Here is a 19,876-nt window from a genome sequence, read left to right as displayed (position 1 = left end):
GCATTCAACCAGGCAGAAATAATACACTCAGGAAGACAAACAAACAGTACGAGAACGATCCACAAGCAGTGTACGTTGATGCAGCTCAACACATCAAAAACGGAGCATACGTGTCATGTATGGCCACTCCAAAGTCAGCCTTCATTAACGCCATAACATTTCGTGCTAGCTCCATATGCGAGGCAGAAGTAGCTATCGCACTGGCCATCGCGGATCCCCGCACCAAAACTATTCTAAGCGACTCAGAGCGCCGTTCAAAAGCTCGCCAAAAATTGTGTAAGCGCGCTCGCGACGCGAATTCTGCGCAATCGATCTCGCAATCACAACATCAATCTCGCATGGGTTCCGGCTCACGAGGGTAACTCCGGAAACGAAGGGGTCGACCGTCTAGCCCGAGACCTAAACAACCGGAAAACGGGAGATCTATCGGGAACGGACGCGCCTGTCGAGGCGCTGCGCACATACGCGGAGATAACAAACATTCATTGCAAGCTAAGATACACGTATCCCACCCCTCACCCCGATCTGGACCGGGCGCAAGCCACCGCATTTACATGCCGACAAACAAAGGCCGCTACCGATTATCTCTAATTACGAACTGAGAATACAACCTTGCATGCCGGCACTGCGGTAACGGGGCGCATGCCACTCAACACCATATACTATGGGAATGCGCCAGCATCACCCTCCAAAGGCACTCTTCCCAGCTCCCTGAGCGGAGCAATGGGCCAAGCCGTTGGCCAGCTCAAGACAAACTACGCAACTGGCCCTCATCACGCGAGCTCAAGAGGTCGCCCCTGACTGGAGGCCACCCTGGACTCGCCCCAGCCCGAAATAGTTCCTTGCATATTGTGGCAATAAAAGTTGTTACCACCACCAATCCCTTCGGCTTGGATTCTTTCGTAATGAACGCGGTCGGTGGTCAACGCCATATAAGCGCTGACAGCAAGCTGCATTGTGAAGGGCCGTTGAATAATCTCTCACTCCCTTCTCACTTCCCACTAGCCGCGTCCACGTAGGAAACCTGCCCCGCCGGGGAGCGTATTTGGGTTTGCTCGGTACGGTGGCTCCGCAAGGGACAAAACGACAGAAGAGACGAAGAAAGCGGGCTGTTCCGACTAGCATCTACCGCCCCCAGGAGCCGAGCAGCCTAGCGATTAGCGGCGCATGCTTTTTCAATGGGCGTCTTGAGAAAGCCTATACTACTGCTACTATTACTATTATTATTATTATTATTATTATTATTATTATTATTATTATTATTATTATTAGTAGTAGTAGTAGTAGTAGTAGTAGTATAGAGGAAGGCTCGTTTCACTAAGTTGGCACTGAATTGTCTGTAGGTAACGGCCAAATTAACTGGCTAAATATTATCTTGCCAGTTTTAATTATTAATGATAATAATATTAATTGGTTCACAGGAAGGGAAAGGCGCAGTATCTGTCACACTTGTGTCTGTGGACACCAAGGGATGAAAGTGTCCACAGACACAAGGGAGGAAGAGAAAGGGGAGCCGTAGCGGAGGGTTATGGAGTAGTTCAGGTGTCCAGACACAAGTGTGACAGATACTGCGCTCGTTTGTTGCAGGTTTTTGCGTTCGGTAATTATTAAGGGAGCTTGACTAACACTAGAGTTCATTTTTTTCGCACCACCGAGGCATGCACCGCCAATATCTAGGGTAGCTTTTAGACTAGTAAACAGCGTTCTGAAATAGAGTCGCGAATGCTTTTATACAAATAGTTTTATTAACAGGAAGGGTCCGAAGCGGCCAATTTCATTTCTTGCTTTACGTATTTATTTTTCTGTCCGCAGCTTTTTTTTTTTTGCGCTGCACTTTGAATATGATCGTTTCTCATTTTACAAAAGTTGTTCAAAGTAACGTTTGTTGCGGCACGCACTACATGCCGCACTAGAGTTTCTGGTGTGTGACCATTTTTACAGGTTTCCAAGGCGGCATCTCGCAGAAATGAAATGCCTATACGGGGCTAGCCTGCCACCGGATTTGTATCTTGTAGGCCGTCGTTTCACCCGCTACCGCTTCGGTGGTGGACAACAACATTGCCCTCCGGGGCTGGAACTGGTTCAAGTAAGCTGTGCAGTTCGGGTAAATAGGTGGTACGGCATTAGACACCAGATGAAACCTGTCACTGTCAACTGTCAAAGTCTTTCCTGTTGCTGCATCAATGTGTGACAGCCTCTTCATTAGGTCTTTCTCTTGGAAGTGAAGTTCACAAACTTGCGCAATGTATGAAAAATATGTAGTCACATATTTCCGATATATGGACACACTATTACATAATTTGCGTGTTATTAAGCAGTCCAGCACAGTACTGCATACTTATGTTCATTATCCTTGGCCTGGTCAAATTCACTAAGACTGCCAGTCTTTTCATGTCAAATATTATTTAAGCACTACATGACCTTCTGGTCGAGCACGTGGGACATGGGTAGTACGGCATAAACTTCAGTTTCTCACCATTGAATGCACGCTGGGTGTGAAATACTTCCGTGGGATGACTCTAATCCACGATTCATTTCTTGGAAGAAGGCAGCGGAGCAGGTAACAACACACAGCATAAGAAGCACACACAAACACGAAGACAACGTTTCATTCCTGCTGGCATTCTTTGGAAACGCGAGAGCAAACACCTTGGGACCAGTGTCATAGTTCCCGCGACACACAGGAACCCAACACCAGCCCATGTTACGCCACGTCAAATGTAGTCTTTTGCGCAACGCCATATCCTCGTTTCAAGCACCGGTGATGCTGTTCACACTTCCATATTTTGCACGTACTGATACATGCAAAAATACATGCACACGATTGAAAGCACACTTGAGCTTGGGAAAGCAACCCGAAAAAAAAAGTCAATGCAGAGCTGTGCAGCACCAAACCTAATCAAAAGAGTATAGGCTCCGTACAGTGGAGTTTGCTCACGAGCCTTGCGCCATCTACCGCACCTCCGACGAAACTCTGGGTCGGCGGAGCGGAAGGTCGCTCTACGCTCCACTCTTTCTGTCGCAGCTACGATGGCGAGCAGTTGTAGTGGCAGTGGTCTCGCCAAAAAGAATGCGAAAAGCAGTCGTCGGTACTGCTGTGTTAAGGATTGCCACAGCCGCGAAGGGCAACTTGGTATTAGGCTGTACAGGTTTCCGGGCAGGCCGTACGAGAGAGACCGGCGACAGAAGTGGATCACGGCAGTGCGGAGAATCAAGTAAGTACTTTGTCACATTCAGCGTCAGTCTTGGCACGTATTTAAAGTTCAGTACATTAAATTTTCCTGTGTACAGGCTGTTTCACACTTAGAAGGGAACTGAAAGCGCTTGACAGCCGCGCTTTGCGAACTGCTGCCGTCGAAAGCCGAAGCGAGTGGGTTGCACTCGGCGCATGTACGGGAACGGTAGCCGGTCGTGCTCATTCCGCTCCACTTCGGGAGACTTCCCTAAACATTCAACCAACATCCATTCTGCATGCGACTTTGCGGCTGATTAACTTCGGTTATCGGCGACAGTACGCGATTCGCAAAGCGCGGCGGTTTCGCAATCATAGTTTTGCTTTAGGTATGAAACAGCCTGTACAACACGAGTGCTACTTATAATTGCAGGCATCTCATTGTTCTTTAGCCTTCGATGTTTGTGGGGATTAGCGGAGTAATAATGAACTTATTAAAAAAAAAAAACTCCGTGCGTGCTTAGATATGTACTTACATACGTGGTGATTTGTAGACTGCATTTTTGAAGTCAGACTTACGTTCAAACGGCCTCACAGTTAACAGCGCTGAAACGGCGTGCAGAGATGTTTGCTTTACTTGTTGGTCAGGGTCGAAAAAGTTGTGCATACACGTATGCGCGGAGTGAAAACATGTGATAAACGCACGGCAGAGCGTGCCGATCGAACGACGCGGTGTGGATGTCTGACCGTGTCGGCGCGTGACTACTACCTGTGTTCGATGAGTGAATACTCTTTCTTATATTTCAGTCAAGCCGACGGCTCTGAATGGGTGCCGAACGGAGCAACGAGGATTTGCTCCAGGCATTTTGTTAACGGGGAAAAAAGCACGATCGCAACTCATCCCGGATATAATCCAACAATATTCCCTGATGTGTACAGGGCGAGCCCTGTCGATGCAATGAAGAGGCTTTCAAGATATTAAAGGTATTGCATATAAATTTTCACTGTAATCCTCACATGAAAATGCAGACTTTGCACTACTGATTTTAGTTCTAACGTGTACTTGTGTGCAGCATTTCAGTGCAGCTACTCATCTGCATTATGTAAAGTTCACCACGAAGAACAACAGAAGAAATTTTTAAATGCTATAGTGTCACATATGCTTTCAGGTTGCACCAGAGGAGGGCTAAAACATCATTAGCCTCTGCCACGCCTCAGCCATCAGCCTCAATCCCTCACACTCTTGAAGACGAGCCATCAAGCAGCGACGATGCAGACCCCTCGAATACAGGTCCCCTCATTCAACAGCCATCCAATCTGGATCTGCTTTGCATAGCTGTTGATTCAATAAGGACAACTAAGGAAGACAAGGTGAGTGATCTGGGATGGGCACTTGGCAAAGTTCCTCACTGTTTTTATGCAGAGCTGTCACTGCATATTTGGTTATGCTGGTTTTGAAGCTTGTGGAAATTAAATTGCACTGCTTTTCCCATGTGGTCTTGCCATAGCTCTGAGTAGTTTATAATGACTGTGCGGCAAAAATGTCATCATTATGGGCAGCACTATTAAAGTGCATATTGCAATTGATTAAATTCATAGAAATGATCTTTTGTTTATGTGAAGTGCACACTGCCCAAACTTGGGTGGTCCAAATTACATTTCAACAGCTGCGTGCGTGCTGTGTTTATTATGATTGAAGCTATAACTGTTAATTTATGTATAGTCTCTCATTAAACTACAACTGATTAATGTGCTGAGCGTTTTTTTTGCGATGTTTACTAATCACCAGCATTTATTTTGTTTTTCTGTGCAGGCTTGCCAAACAGACGACCACGCGCGCTTTTCAGACACATTTTCAGTGTTTTTATGTTCCTCAAGAGACAATGATGCGTGCACTCAAGTGAACCACAAAGGTGTTTGTGACGCAGAGGTCCAGTGCAAGCCCCCTGTGGTTTCCCGCCAGTCTGGTAGAGACTCTAGGACAGCTTGCTTCACAGGGTATGACAGCGTCCAAGTCTGCGCTGCTGCCACGAAAGACTTGTGCGGAGTGTCCCTTGATGTATTTGCCCTCTTGCTAAGTATATTGCCTCGTTCTGCAGAGCGGTCATGTGATGTTCCAATGACCGACAGACTTGTGTTATTCTTGGTGAAGATTAAGCTTGGGATCACTTATTCTTCCCTTGGAGTGCTTTTTTCTGTATCAAAAAATACTGTGTCTCGCCACTTTAAGAGTGGATCCTTCGAACTTTGAGCGTTTCTACACAGACTAAACTACACAGACGACTAAAAAGCTGATATTCATTTGCTTCGGAACTTTCGGAGAAAGCCTTTATTGGCTCATACTGTCGTCGAACAAAGCTATCCGGGCGAGCGGCGCACCTGGTTGGTGGACAGAGAAGTGACATCACCAGCCACCAAAATCGAAGCGATCAACCAAAAGTCTCATTTTGTCTAGCGTTCCTGCCATCTGCAATCCCACACGGACGAACGCCAAAGAACGCCACGCGACAGGAGCGATAATGTGCCGTCCAAAGTTGTTGGCAGAAAAGGACAACGAGCGTGACGTAGACGCTGGGGAGAGGAGGATGTGAGCAGGCCTTGTAAAGTCGAGAAGGTGTTGCAGTTACCCCGCCTTTCCCTTCCTATAAATCAATCAATCATAATAACTGGGAAGAGTACGCAGAGGCAGTTCGCATGTCTCAGCTAGAGAGACAGCAGCACCACCACTGGCAGAGCCATCTTGCAGATGGCAGGCTTGCAGTATTACCACGGGCTGCACCACTGGCTGCACCCTAAAACTAACGACCTCCTAAATGTAGGGAGAAAACTGTGATACCCCCCCTCCCGAGGTCGGAGCCGAGCCTGGCCGAGCTTTGCCGCTTTGCGTATGCCGTATGCCGCGACCGAGTGACGTCACAGCCAAGGCCAGCTGCGCAGCCCTCTCGCCAGGCTCTGCCGGCGTTGCCTAGCAACGCTTAAGAGGTGTGTGACTCCTCCTCATTAAAAAAAAATAAAAATAGACCCTATCCGATAACCGAACCTCAATCCAAGAGCATAGAGTTTCTTACTCTTACCTAGAGGGAAAGCTGTGCTGCCGTCTATGGGCGTTTACATGGAGTTTCCAGACGGCCAGTTCAGCTATAGTGCCTAGAATATACTAGGCACTATAGTTCAGCCACCATGGGCGCTCAAAGCATCATGGGCCGGTGAGCTACCGAGGGCAGAACTACAACTTTTGGCCAAAACTAATGCAAAGATAAACGTTGTTCTACCGTAAATAATGTCCTAAGATTGAATATTGTGACTATAAATTACAAAAAGAGAGAGAAACAGAATGCCAGTGTGAGATTTATCCAATATAAGCGATGGCCCTTTCTCCTATTGGCTTAGTGTTGAGCAGCACAAATACCAATATTTCGCACTTAATAGGCAAACTTTGAAATAAAAAAATGTTATGAAAATATTTATCGTTGTGCCATCACTTAAGGAAGTTTTTAGTGGCATTTCGGGAAACAGAAACCATTTATTGGCGACGTCTGCTTTTGCGCCTTCGCTACTATGGCTTTCGTGGTCTATGTACGCACCTTGAGATGATGATGATGACGAAAAAGAAACATCGCAGTAACGCCACTCCACGTACCCGAGAAAAACCGACTGTCCCGCAACAAGTAGCACACCGGCCCATGATTCTTCGCGCGCCCATGGTGGCTGAAGTGCAGCGCCCTCAGCTTTCCCTCTAGTTAGTGTAAGGAACTCTATGTCCAAGAGGGTGTTGCTCAATCCCCTGGATCCTCAGCCGAGCGCTTCACCGCTGTGCCACGCCCCGGGTCTTGAAACGCTCTTTTTAATTCCGCTTGTCTACCGTGAGGATGATAGCGGAATTCCGCGAGTGGCAGATATTGCGCGCAAATGTAAAGTACCAGACTAAAATAGTCAAGTCACTCAATCAAGGTGACATCAAGGATGTGACGTCACCAATCTGCTGTCAGCTATGAGGACCAAGCGGGAACCTCCAACGCCGCCGGGCAGCGCTTCTTGCCTTTCGCGAGTGTCAGATGCTGAGCCTTTCCTTTCCTGTAAACGAATTACAGAACGCCGGTGAACTTAGACGCGCTCGACATGGAAACCAAGGAGAGTTTAACTGCTGGTGTACGGCGCAGAAGACTAGAGAAATTAACTACTTCTGATTTCGAGGTAGTCTGCTTTGCGCTACGTATACGCAGGCATAGCAGAGCTAAGCCATCTTTTATTTTTTTTTCTCTATTCTATATATTGGACGAAAGCATCTTTTAAGAGTTTCAGGAAAGAAAAAAGAATTAGTGTGTCTCTTATACGTCTCCTCAACAGGGGAATGACGTAAGCCTACCCTTTCTCTCCTACCATTTCCCTCTCACCGTTTGCGTCTTATCGGCATTCGTTACAGTGTTACATAGATTTGTAATTGGTTTACAGAAAATTAAAGGCGCTGTAACTGGCACACTTTCTCCGGAAAGTTTCTTCGGATGGTACACCATCGCTCCTGTCACGTGTCGTTCCTTAGCGCGAATTAAAGGGTGGAATTGCAGATGGCAGCTGGAACGCTAGAATAAGAGAGGACATCTCGCGAAATCTCGCGCACAAATCTATCACCTCTTAATAGGAACAGGAGATGGACCTCGCGCACAACGCTCGCGCACGGGAATCCTTTCCACGAGCCTAGAAAAGCTTTCGCATTAAAATTACTTGCCAACTATATCAACGAAACCCGAGCACATTCCAACTCTCAGTAACACAAGAAACGGCCATTGAATTGCACGCAACAATGTTAAATTGAGTTTCCAGCTATAGTGAGACAAATACATCGGCACTCACTTGCTTCTCGGTAAAGTGAAGCTGGCTTGTACGAACAGCTGCAGATTAAGGAACTTTCTTCGGGGAGAAGGTATTTGAGACGACGACGAAGAAAAAGGAAGAATGCTACCCGCGAATTCAGCCACGCTCAGAAAAATGGGTAAGATCATCTTTTTCTCTCACAAATGATGCGCTTTTACCTTTGTTCAAGAATTGGGCCGCCTGTCGGAGCAGTTGGAGAGTGTTGAAAGAGCATATATGTATACGGCCGCGAAGTCTGGCCGAAGTATTCCTAACTTATCACGAGCCCGTTGCTAAATGGTGCCGCCGTCACGGACGGTTTAACGTAGTTTTAAGCCACTGTCGTGAAAAACATGCAGCCTTCTGAATTAAGTGCCACCGCTACGCTCAATCAACGTTTGAGTATACGTTATTTTTGAGAGACGAGCAAGAAAAATAAACGTACGTTTTGTTGCATTTATTCTTCATGTCGAACGGCGTGCACACGCGGACGATTGACTTTAGCGTGTGCCGCATTCTTTTTCTTCCCTCCACCTAGGTCCCACCACCACGTCTGTTCGCGCTGCGATGGCTGTCCTAATTGTAAGAAACCCTCTTTACATCAACAGTATCTACTGAAAACAAACCACTTAGAAATAACGCTTTCTGCAAAAGTTGCTGCAGCAGTGTTTTTGCTCAGTCCCTGAAACTAATAATTTTTATTTACCTATCATGCTCCATGACGAACGTTCGCTGTATATAGCACCAGGTATATTGGCGATTATACTCCGTTTCATACATCAGGTGCAACGCAGAGAAAGCTACGCAAGTAGTCCGCAAGAAAAAAAAGGAAGCGTATCGCTACGCGCTCGCTTTGAGGCCGAGTGGTTCCTGTGGAAATGGGCTCTATTCCGAGCATACGCGTTTGCAATAACTTGCTTCGCATGCCTACACATCTTCGCAGTGCGGATCTTATAGAAAGAATGCGTACTGAAAAACCATTTTCTCAAAAAGAGATTCGCTGCGCGGAGGGCACAGCCAGCGCCATCTAGTGGCACAGCTGGCAAGGTTGCGGGGCAGCGAAAACGCGACACGAACGGAAACGACATAAAAAAAAAAACGTACAAATTCACTGAATCCAATCCTTTCTCCATACAAAAAGTGCTCTTTATGAGGTTGACGGCAAATGTAAGATGTATTAAGCTTGCAGACAAAATAACTGTTATTTACTCTCATCAAGAGCAGGCACTATTTTCATCGCGGATGCGATGAAAATAGCTGTAGCGTTGTCACAGTTGCACTTGATGTATGAAACGATATTCGTCCTTTTCTGTCCCTACTTACGAAGCAGAGCTGGTCGTGAATGTTTTTTTTATCTTTTTTTCCTGGCGCAAAGCAGCGCTTTCTGCACGCCATGCTTCGTTCGCCAGCTTCAATTACGACGAGCGTTTTAGGGGTTTTTGGCGAGTGAATGAGAGCTCGTGTTGAAAGATATCACGTCAGATTAATGACGTCGAGAGATAAATCTTTCCAAGAAACCCGCACCAAATTCTGTCACGGAGCGCGGGAAAGGAAACAAAATATCGATCATCTTTAAATTAAAGAATCGCACTTCAGGGATCGCTGAAATGAACACTCACTAGCACATACTGTAATCGCGCGCGCATTATATATTGCTACCTTCGTCATCATTGCAAGGGCGCTTTGTTTGTGAAATTGCAAATGACTGAGGTCGTGCGGAAACATCAGAAGGGGGCAAAAGAGCACAGCTGCCCCAGCCACTTTGACTCCTCGATCACAAAGAGGGGCAGCATTACAAAGTCCGGAACTGATATCCTTGCGTTTCTCTCTTAGCGAAGAGAAGTGATCAGTATCTCTACTGAAAAATGCCGTGTTTTTCTCCTAATTCTACGATAGCAAAGAACAGTTGTGCGGTTATCGCAGTGCTCAACGCTTTTATAATAAAACAGATATAAGTGACAACAATTTTGATTTGTTTTGCCAGAGATATTCGAACACTGGCAGCTTTTCACAGAACTTGTTTCCCTGTACTTTTATAAAAGCGAAGTGAAGGATACGCCACGTGGACTGGAACAACAAATACATCAGCTAATGCTTGCCCACAAAACCATCGAGACTCGATCCTCGTCACTGCTGCGCGCGTGTCCGACTGAAAGTTTGCAATTTGTTATGTGCCAGAGGTTGGTAAGGCACATTTATAATCTTTTGGCGCCCACAAGTTAGCCTAATTAGTTCGTTTTGTTTTCATGGTAACAGCGCGTTTTAAACAAGTGCAATACGTTTTTTTTTTCTTTTCACCGCAGCGGCGGGATGGTGCTTTGAGCAAACGCTTCTTACAGGAGAGATTAATTAAGGGCTCCAACCGCAGTGTAGCTGGGTCATGCACCTGCAGGCAATGTTTCCGCTAGCCAGCACCTCTCCTTTTCTCAGGTGAAATGCTTGGAGAGAGGATGGCGCTGTGATCGGCCAGGTGAGCGGACGCGTTCACATCGGCTCTGTCTTCTACAGATGTTTTCGCAGCGATTTCAGCCGTATTTTACCGCCAATATTACACCAATGGGTCTGTGAAGTCGAGAGGCATCGATGGATACCCAGTCTTGAGGCGGGCCACCATATTCTTCGCAGAGATACTGAATTTGCCGCGCTCCGACCACGCCATAGCACATCATCGTCGTCAGCACACCGAAACGTACGAACACGGACCGCTATGCCAAAATGCAGCAAATTCACATCCAAAGGAAACCTCACGTATTCAACAAGCACCGAAACGATACCCGACAATACAACAAAGGGAGTATTTCATGGTATCACCATTGACCACTGACCGCAAGCACTGGACAAGAACATCGTAAACCCGAGAAACCCACTGGCAGTGGCAGCCAAACGCATAGGCACTACTACCACGATTGTTATTGCCTTTGACGGACTCAAAGTGCACAACATCGTCAAGTACGGCACAACACTCATCCGTTGCACGTTGCATCGCAAACAAATTGGCATCTGTTACCAGTGCGGACGCCTCTGCCACCGCATTGACGTTTACCGAAATCCCGCCAACTGCATTTGCAGGGGATGCAGAGACCGCGACCCCAACCAGGGACAACAATGCTCGCCCAAGTGTAACCTGTGCGGCGGCACTCACATGACGGCTGACAAGACCTGCAAATCAAGGTACAAGACTTCATGCGTGATTCGCAGGTGACGATGGTAACGCGAAACCGCACACGCTCAACTGACACATTAAGCCTTCCCATCCATCCAGCCTCCCAGACTCAGATCCACGTCGAATTCGCGTGTCAAATTCCGCTCCCGCAGCCGGCAAAGGTACAACCGCGATCAGAAAACAACGAGATCCATGACACCAACTCCCGCAGACAAAGTGAGCTTGGCGGATAATGTGCGGGGCAATGCGATGGGAGGGGGTCGTAACAGTCCCAGGGCAAAATCAGCAAAATCACAAAGCCGATAATGGCATTTTAGAGGAGTTCAGGAAAGAGAACGCAGAAATCTGAAAAGAGTACGCGGTAATGCGCAAACTGGTCCAAAGGTTCGTGCAGGAGATGCAAGGACTGAGACGCGAGCGCGCCGTGGTGGAACAAAAACAGATGGCACAACAGCAGGTGCTAACGAGCGTTCCTGACGGGGGACCCGCCCGCAACGAAGAAACGGGCGGTACAACACCAACAGCATGAAGGCCGTTGCGAGAGCCAGGTTCGAGCGAAAATTCAGACATCAGAACACTGCTGTGCGTTATGCAAAGTACCATTGAGACCCTACACGCGACAGTCCTCAGGCTAGCAAACAGGACCACAAATCTCGAAAGGAACATGCGGAAAATAATGATTCACTCCGTATTCACGGAATACGGACACGTCCCGGCGAGTAAAGATGCAGGACCGAGCCACCATCAAGGGCAGACGGACAACTCGCTTCAGCATCAACATGGCCAACGATAATCATAAACGATAATTGCTGTTGAAGCGATGGAAAAGAAGAAAATAATTGCAGGATGATAGGTTTATCCAAGATCTTAAAATGTTGAGTTCTCACCTTTTAAATGACAAATTTGCTAAACATATAGGGGCAAAAGACGTACGTACAGTTAAAGGATTGTGCTAAAACAAGTTATCGATTAATTAAGGCATTTGTGGTACTCTTGGATAATGAACCCGGTAGCGCTTAAGTTTCTTACGGTGCTACAACTTCTGGCTGGAAATACTAGCACGTTCTTAGATAGGAAAACAAGTTTTCGGTATGCAGCCTGTTTGCTTTTCCAAAGTGCGCTAGCTATAAACATAAACAAAGGGTTGATTTTGTGGCCACGTATTCAGTGAGCTCGCCTGCATCATCGTGTGCCTTTCACGTGAAAGTTTCGCAGCAATAGTAACAAGAGGAAACTCTTGCACCACAGATGCTTTGAGCTATGTCCATCTTTAAACGAGGCCATGCCAAGGCAGGATAAGTCCCAATAGAGACGTGTGATAAACAACAGCGTGGTGCGAAGTTTGAAACGAATACCTGAGCATCAGCATCGGTGTTACGAAAGCGGAGATGCGAAACTCGAAACTAAATAGCCCACAAGTGGCCCCTCTGCTCGGTCACTGATGGTCATCAAAAATGCCTTCGCGACGAGAAGGAAAGGCGGGTCAACGTCGGGAAACAACTCGGAAGCTCTCGCGTGGGGACGACGCGGGAAAATGCTGTGTATTCTAGACGCTTATCGCACTACGGCCGTATTCGTGCTTTCGCAACGTTCCATATATTCGCGATTGGGGTGTCCGGCCCGGCCCGCCCGAGGCAAATATATCTTAGCCTGGAGCCTGCCCGAGCCCAAGTGAAAGGTCTTTAGAGCGGCCCAGCCCGGCCCGAGGGCAGGGCCGGCTACATGCCTTCGGGCAGTCCCCCCCCCCCCCCCCCCCCCCCGTGCACAGCTCTAAACCGAACGTAATCTTACTCCAAGAAACGCTCACCAACACGGCTACCTTAACTGGGTACAGAACGCACGACAGTAAAATCAAAGGGAGGGGTTTATGCTCCCTCGTTAGGAAGCGTCTCACATTCGTTGAACACGTACTAGGCGGCGTCCAGATGGAACACGCTCTCATCGAACTGAAGGAGCAGGCTCTCATCGATCTGATACTCATTAAGCAGAGGAAACAAAGCATATTCATATTGAACATATACAGCATCCCGTCGAGATGCCACCAACGCTTCCGTGCGCTGTTTCAGAAGACGCAAAAGATTGCGAGGTACTGGACGCTGATTGAAGGGAGCGATTTCAACGTGGCAGACACGGCATGGGGTTACGAATACAGCAGGACCAAGAGAAGACAACTCGGGCAAGATGCGCAGGAACTCACTTCACGTTATTTATTTACGGACTCGGAGCACCCGACAAGAATCGGTAACTCCATCCACTACCAGGACCACATGTTGCCACCACGTGGAAGCATACATCGACCGATATTGGGAGCGACCACATAATTGTCGAAATACATGTCCAGACGCCGGTCAAGACGCAGGGCAGTATGGAAAATTCCGATTTACCGACTAGCGCGATTTCAAAAAGAAACGAAACCAAAAATAGTATTTAGGAGGTGGACCCGTTCGCTGCTTGCAGACGCCAAAGCCACAGCCAAGACCGTCGAAACCGAGGTTGAAACTGATAAGATGGACCGCCATTTGGCGCATCTCATCGAGGCGCAGGATTCGGTCCTGGCCAGGTGGAAGGGACAAAGACTCAATCGGAGACTCAAAAAGAAAATAGCGGAGATCAACAGCAACATCGAGGAGCACTCCCGGACGCTCAACCGCCAGCAGTGGGATGAGTGATGCAATGCAATCGACTGCCAATTACACAACGGGAAATCGCGGAACCTGCTCAGGTATCTGTTGGACGAAACCAAGACCAAGTCCCACTAGAGGAACTGCCTCGCACGTCTATTATACAGGGATCTTGAGAAGTACGGTGAAGATGCAGTGACCGTACGGTTGCGCACGAAGTATACTCACTTCGATCGCACAACATGAGGGGGTTCCGAATGTAGAACTGGATAAGGGCTTAGCGCAGAAGAGACCAAGATGGCGCTACACAACCTTCACAGAAGATCAGCGCCAGGCCCCGACAGTATGTCTAATCGCGCCCTGAAGAATCTCGACGACAAATACGTGAAGCAGTTAACGGTATTCATCAATGACTGCTAGCAGCGCGGCAATCCTCGAAACAATGGAAAACTGCGAGAATGATACTAATCACGAAACCCGGAAAAGCGCCGAGCCTCTACAACCTTCGCCCCACATCGCTAACATCGTGCGTCGGCATGGCCATAGAACACGCACTGCTTAACCGTTGGCAACCCCACTTAGAGCACACAGGGACATATCCACTATTCATAGGATTCCGCCCACAATTGTCCACGCAGGTCACGATGATACAACTGAAGCCCCACGTGCTTGACGGCAAGATGAGAGGCACCTGAGCAATTCTCGGCCTCGGCCTTGAAAATGCGTTCGATAAAATTGCGCGCTCGGCGATCTTACATCACATATCGTGGCAAAACCTAGGTGTACGCACGTACAACTACGTTAAAAATTTCTTGACAGACAAGTGAGTTGTTTTAGTGGCAGGGACATCCAGCTGAAGAGCAAACGTTGGGAAGCACCGGCCCCTCAGAAGGCTCCTTTATCTCGCCCACACTCTCCAACCTGGTCATGATCGGGCTAGCAGAAAAGCTACAAGACTGAAAGCGGCACACCATATACGCCAACGATATAACCCGTTGCGTGCACGAAGGCAGCGACAGTCATATCGAAACGACACTGCAACTAGAAATCGAGACTGTTAGATGTACTAGATAACTGAATACTCGAAGATCATAAAGTTCAACTCGATTTATGAAACAATACGTTTACATAATCTTGCCTTCTGATGCGTATCTGCGTGTCCGTTCGCCAGCTCGCCTCCACGCTGCCTCCTCTGCTCCCCCTTGACTCTTGAGGCTAGCAGCGTCCCCATGGTGTCTCTGCGTATCTTGATAGAACACGCGATCTCCATGGTCCCTCCGTCTGTCACCAGTCGGCGCTAGTCGTCAGTAGTGGGCGCGCCAAAGGAACACAAATTAGGACTCTCACACCTCTCACTGATGTTGATCTCTCCTCAGATCACAAAATCCTTGAGGTGTGCTGGGATTTGGCGTGTCCTTGTGGAACGTGGTGGTGCTGTTGGGGTTGCATATATTGCGTTACTTCACCCGGGTTGGAAGCTGTCCCGTCACTGTTGGGAGACTTGATTGCATCTGTGATGGAGATGTTCAGTCAGCTCTACTCTTTCACGGTCGTTGTTGGCGTTGTTCGCTGCAAACTGACGTCCAATGAGTCTCCAAGTTCAGGGAAGCTGGCTTCTCTACGGGTATGTCTCCTCAGTTGCTCCGTGTTGACAACCCTTTCTACTACTTCGTGCAACGCCCGATGCACACGTCGGCTCTTCACCGTGTTCTCCCAAAGATTTCAGAAATTTCACAAGGGCCGTCAAACAGGGGTTGAGAGTTTGATCGGGAGCCGAGCGTGCAGTAGACGATGTCACCGATTTGAAAGTAAGGTGCCTTCCGATTTCCGTCATAACGTTCCTAAGCAGCCTTCTCGCACTCCTCGAGGTTCTCTTTTGCTAGGCCTCTGACCTTGGCTAATTCGTGGAGTCTCGTGGTTTCTTCCAGATCTTCTTCGACATCTGAAAGGGGGAGTTGTCCACGAATACGGGGGTGCAGCTATGCATTAGCTAAAACGGCGTATATTGCGTTGACTTGTGCTTCGAGACGTTTACAGCAAGTACAGCTTCTTGTACCAGTCGATGCGTGTCTAGAATCTTTCGAAGTATGTTCTTCAACACTCCTACTAGTCGCTCCACCAAACCATTGGCTTGAGGCCAGTATGACGGCGTTGTGATGTGAGCGATTCCGAGACGGTGATGCAGGGCAGCTGTCATTTTGTTGACGAACCCTCTTGCCTGATCTGTCACAATCATCTTTTGGATTCCGAATCTTGGTATCCATCTGTTTAACATGTAGTCGATATAGTAGAGTGCAGCTGTTGAAGGCACGAGGACTGCGTCGATGTAGCGTGTGGCATGGTCGACGCACACGCGTGCGGACTGGTAACCTTGAAAATCGTCCAATGGACCTAAGTGATCTAGTGATATTGTCACTTAGTGGTGACAAGGCCGTACACGCCAAAAGAAGACACAGGCGTGATCGTACTGAAATAACTCTTTATTGGGGCTGACTTGCGCCCGCTAAATAATTAACCAACTCGGCGGCGGCGATAGCAACAAACGTACTCGTCGGTCGTCGGACAAAGAATGCCCGTCACACTCGTCAACGCTCAATTTAAAGGCTGCTCATAACAATCTAGATAAATCAGAACGGCGCAAACAGCTACCAGCACAAGCTGGAACATTGTAGAAAGACACACGAGTGGCCGGAATCTTCGGGACAGATCTTGGTGCATCTTGTGCTACAACGAATCTGACAAAGGTGTGACTCGCGACATCGAGCATTAACAAACAAAAAGTACAGAACTGATACGCGATCCAGAATCAGAGTGATAAGGCCGTGTGGCGGCGGCTGTTAAGAAACAACAAATACAGTTTTGAAGGTTTCGCGGCATTACTCCCCCCTTAAAAAAAAACATCGCCTCGATGTTCCAAAACAAAGCAACTTAAACATAAACACTGCAAAGTTTAAACACCACAGATTCTTTAACGCGCGTAATATGGCTTCATTCGTACAACATGTACAATTTCTGGGTGTGCGCGTCGCCGTTGTGATGTTGACGTTCCGTCGGGAATGATTTCATTCGTCCAGTGGTCCGACGTGGCGAATAATTTTGTATGGCCCAAAGTATCGACGCAACAACTTTTCACTTAGCCCGCGACGGCGAATTCGTGCCCAAATCCACACTTGATCTCCTGGGTTGTACTGTGCGTGGCGTCGTCGTAAGTTGTATTGTCGGCTGTCGGTGCGCTGTTGGTCTTTAATACACAACTGTGCGAGTCGTCGGGCTTTCTCTGCACGCTGCAGGTAGGCGGCGAAGTCAAGGTTGTACTCGTTGATTACGTGCGGCAGCATTGCGTCGAGCGTCGTCGTGGGCTTCCTGCCGTACACAAGCTTGAACGGGGTCGCTCTGGTCGTTTCCTGGACTGCCGTGTTATACGCCAAGATCACGTACGGCAAGATGGCGTCCCAGGTCTTGTGTTCAGCGTCGACGTACATAGCGATCATGTCCGCGATCGTTTTATTCAGGCGCTCCGTAAGACCATTGGTCTGGGGATGGTACGCAGTTGTTCGTCGATGGCTTGTATGAGTGTATTCCAGGATAGCTTGCGTCAACTCTACCGTGAACGCCGTTCCCCTGTCAGTGATGAGCACTTCTGGGGCGCCGTGTCGCAAGAGAATTTGTTCGACAAAAAAATTTGGCGACTTCTGCCGCGGTACCATTTGGTAGTGCTGTTGCTTCGGCGTAACGGGTAAGGTAGTCAGTGGCCACGACGATCCACTTGTTACCCATAGACGAAGCTGGGAAGGGGCCGAGGAGATCCATCCCAATTTGTTGAAAGGGCAGGTCTGGGGGCGGAATCGGATTTAGTAGTCCTGCTAGTCTGATAGGCGGCGTTTTGTGTCGTTGGCACTCACGACATGTCTTCACGTTGTGGGCAACTTCGGCAGGCAGTCGCGGCCAGTAGTACTTCTTCTGGATTCGACGCAACGTGCGTGCAAATCCGAGATGGCCTGCTGTGAGCTCATCATGCAACGCATGCAGAATTTCCTGCCGGAAGTTTTTAGGCACTAGAAGAAGTTGCGCGGTCTTGTTGGTTGCGAAGTTCTTCACAAGGAGGCCATTGCTTAACGCGAACGATGATAAATGTGGCCTGAACACACCAGGAGGGGAAGTGATCATTCCTTCTAAGTAATCGGCTAGCGCTTTCAGCTCAGGGTCTGATCGCTGTTGTTCTGCGAAACTGCTGGCGCTTACCGGTCCTAAAAAGGCGTCGTCGTCATCGTCCTTCGTGGGAGCGTCGACGGGAGCGCATGATCAGCAGTCTGCGTCGAAATGCTTCCGGCCCAACTTATAGACTACAGTCAAGTCAAATTCTTGAAGTCGTAGGCTCCGACTGGCAAGGCGGCCTGAGGGATCTTTTAAATTAGCCAGCCAGCAGAGCGCATGATGTCGCTTACCACCTTGAATGGTCGGCCGTATAGGTATGGACGAAATTTTGAAGTGGCCCAGATAATGGCGAGGCACTCCTTCTCGGTCGTCGAGTAATTGACTTCGGCTTTTGTGAGGGACCTGCTCGCGTATATATGGTATTACTTTCTCCTGTCCAGCACTCTTCTGGACGAGAACGGCTCCTAGGCCCACACTGCTCGCGTCGGTGTGAATTTCGGTCTTGGCGTTTTCATCAAAGTGGCCAAGTACAGGAGGGCATTTCAGGCGGCGCTTAAGCTCGTCGAAGGCTTCTCCTTGCGGCACTTCCCATTTAAAAGGTACGTCAGCCTTTGTAAGCTGGGTCAACGGTTCGGCGATGCGCGAAAAGTTTCTGACAAATTGTCGATAATAGGCGCACAGCCCAAGGAATCGGCGCACAGCTTTCTTATCGGCAGGCGGTGGGAATTGTGCAATTGCAGCTGTTTTCTCAGGGTCTGGGCGAATACCGTCCTTGCTAACGATATGACCTAGGAACCGGAGTTCTTTCGTAGGCGAAGTGACACTTCTCTGCTTTTAGCGTTAGTACCGATGACTTGATGGCTTCCAGCACTGTCTGTAGTCGTTTTAGGTGGTCTTCAAAGTTTGACGAGAAGACAACAACGTCGTCCAAATATACCAAACAAATTTGCCACTTCAAGCCTGCCAGAACTGTGTCCATTACTCGTTGAAATGTGGCTGGTGCGGAGCAGAGGCCAAATGGCATCAACTTGAACTAAAAAAGACCGTCCGGTGTGATGAATGCGGTCTTCTCGCGATCTCTTTCGTCGACCTCATTTTGCCAATTTCCGCTCTTCAGGTCCATCGATAAGAAGTACCTTCCATTGCAGAGCCGATCGAGAGTGTCGTCGATGCGGGGAAGCGGGTAGACATCCTTCTTCGTTATGCTATTCAAGCGGCGGTAGTCAACGCAGAAGCGAAGTGTGCAGTCTTTCTTCTTCACCAAAACGACTGGTGCCGCCCAGGGGCTCTTCGATGGCTGGATTACGTCATCACGCAGCATTTCCTCAACTTGATCGCGAATGGCCTGGCGTTCTCGCTTCGATACACGATAAGGGCTTTGGCGCAGAGGTCGGGCGTGTTCGTCCGTTATTTGACGGTACTTTGCCAGTGGTGTTTGTCGTACCTTCGATGACGATGAGAAGCACTCCCCGTAGCTTCGAAGCAGACTGAGCATCTGTTCTTTCCTGTTGTGGGTTAATGCCGGGTTGATGTCAAATGTGGGCTGACGGAATTGGTCCGGTGCGTCTTCCAGCTTTTGGTCGTGGAGGGCGAATACATCTTTGAGGTCCGCTAATTCGTCGAGAAAAGCGATCGTCGTGCCCTTGTTGAGATGCCGGTATTCTTCGGTGAAGTTTGTTACCAGAACCTGAGCTTGACCTCTCCGGAGTTTCGTGATGCCTCTCGCGATGCCGACGCCTCGTTCTAAGAGCAACTGGATATTTCCTTCGACGATGCCTTCAGCGTTTTCGATGTTTGCGCTACCTACGCCGACTGCGATGTTTGATTGGGGCGGGACGGTCGATTCTTCATCGAAGACGTTTAGAGGGATGTGTTGCATCGACGTCGTTGTAGCAGGAATGACTTTGTCTGCAG

Source organism: Amblyomma maculatum, chromosome 4 (genome assembly GCF_055883805.1).
Source record: "Amblyomma maculatum isolate TAMU_Amacu chromosome 4, ASM5588380v1, whole genome shotgun sequence".
Taxonomy (NCBI): Eukaryota; Metazoa; Arthropoda; class Arachnida; order Ixodida; family Ixodidae; genus Amblyomma; species Amblyomma maculatum.
This window is presented reverse-complemented; position numbering follows the sequence as displayed.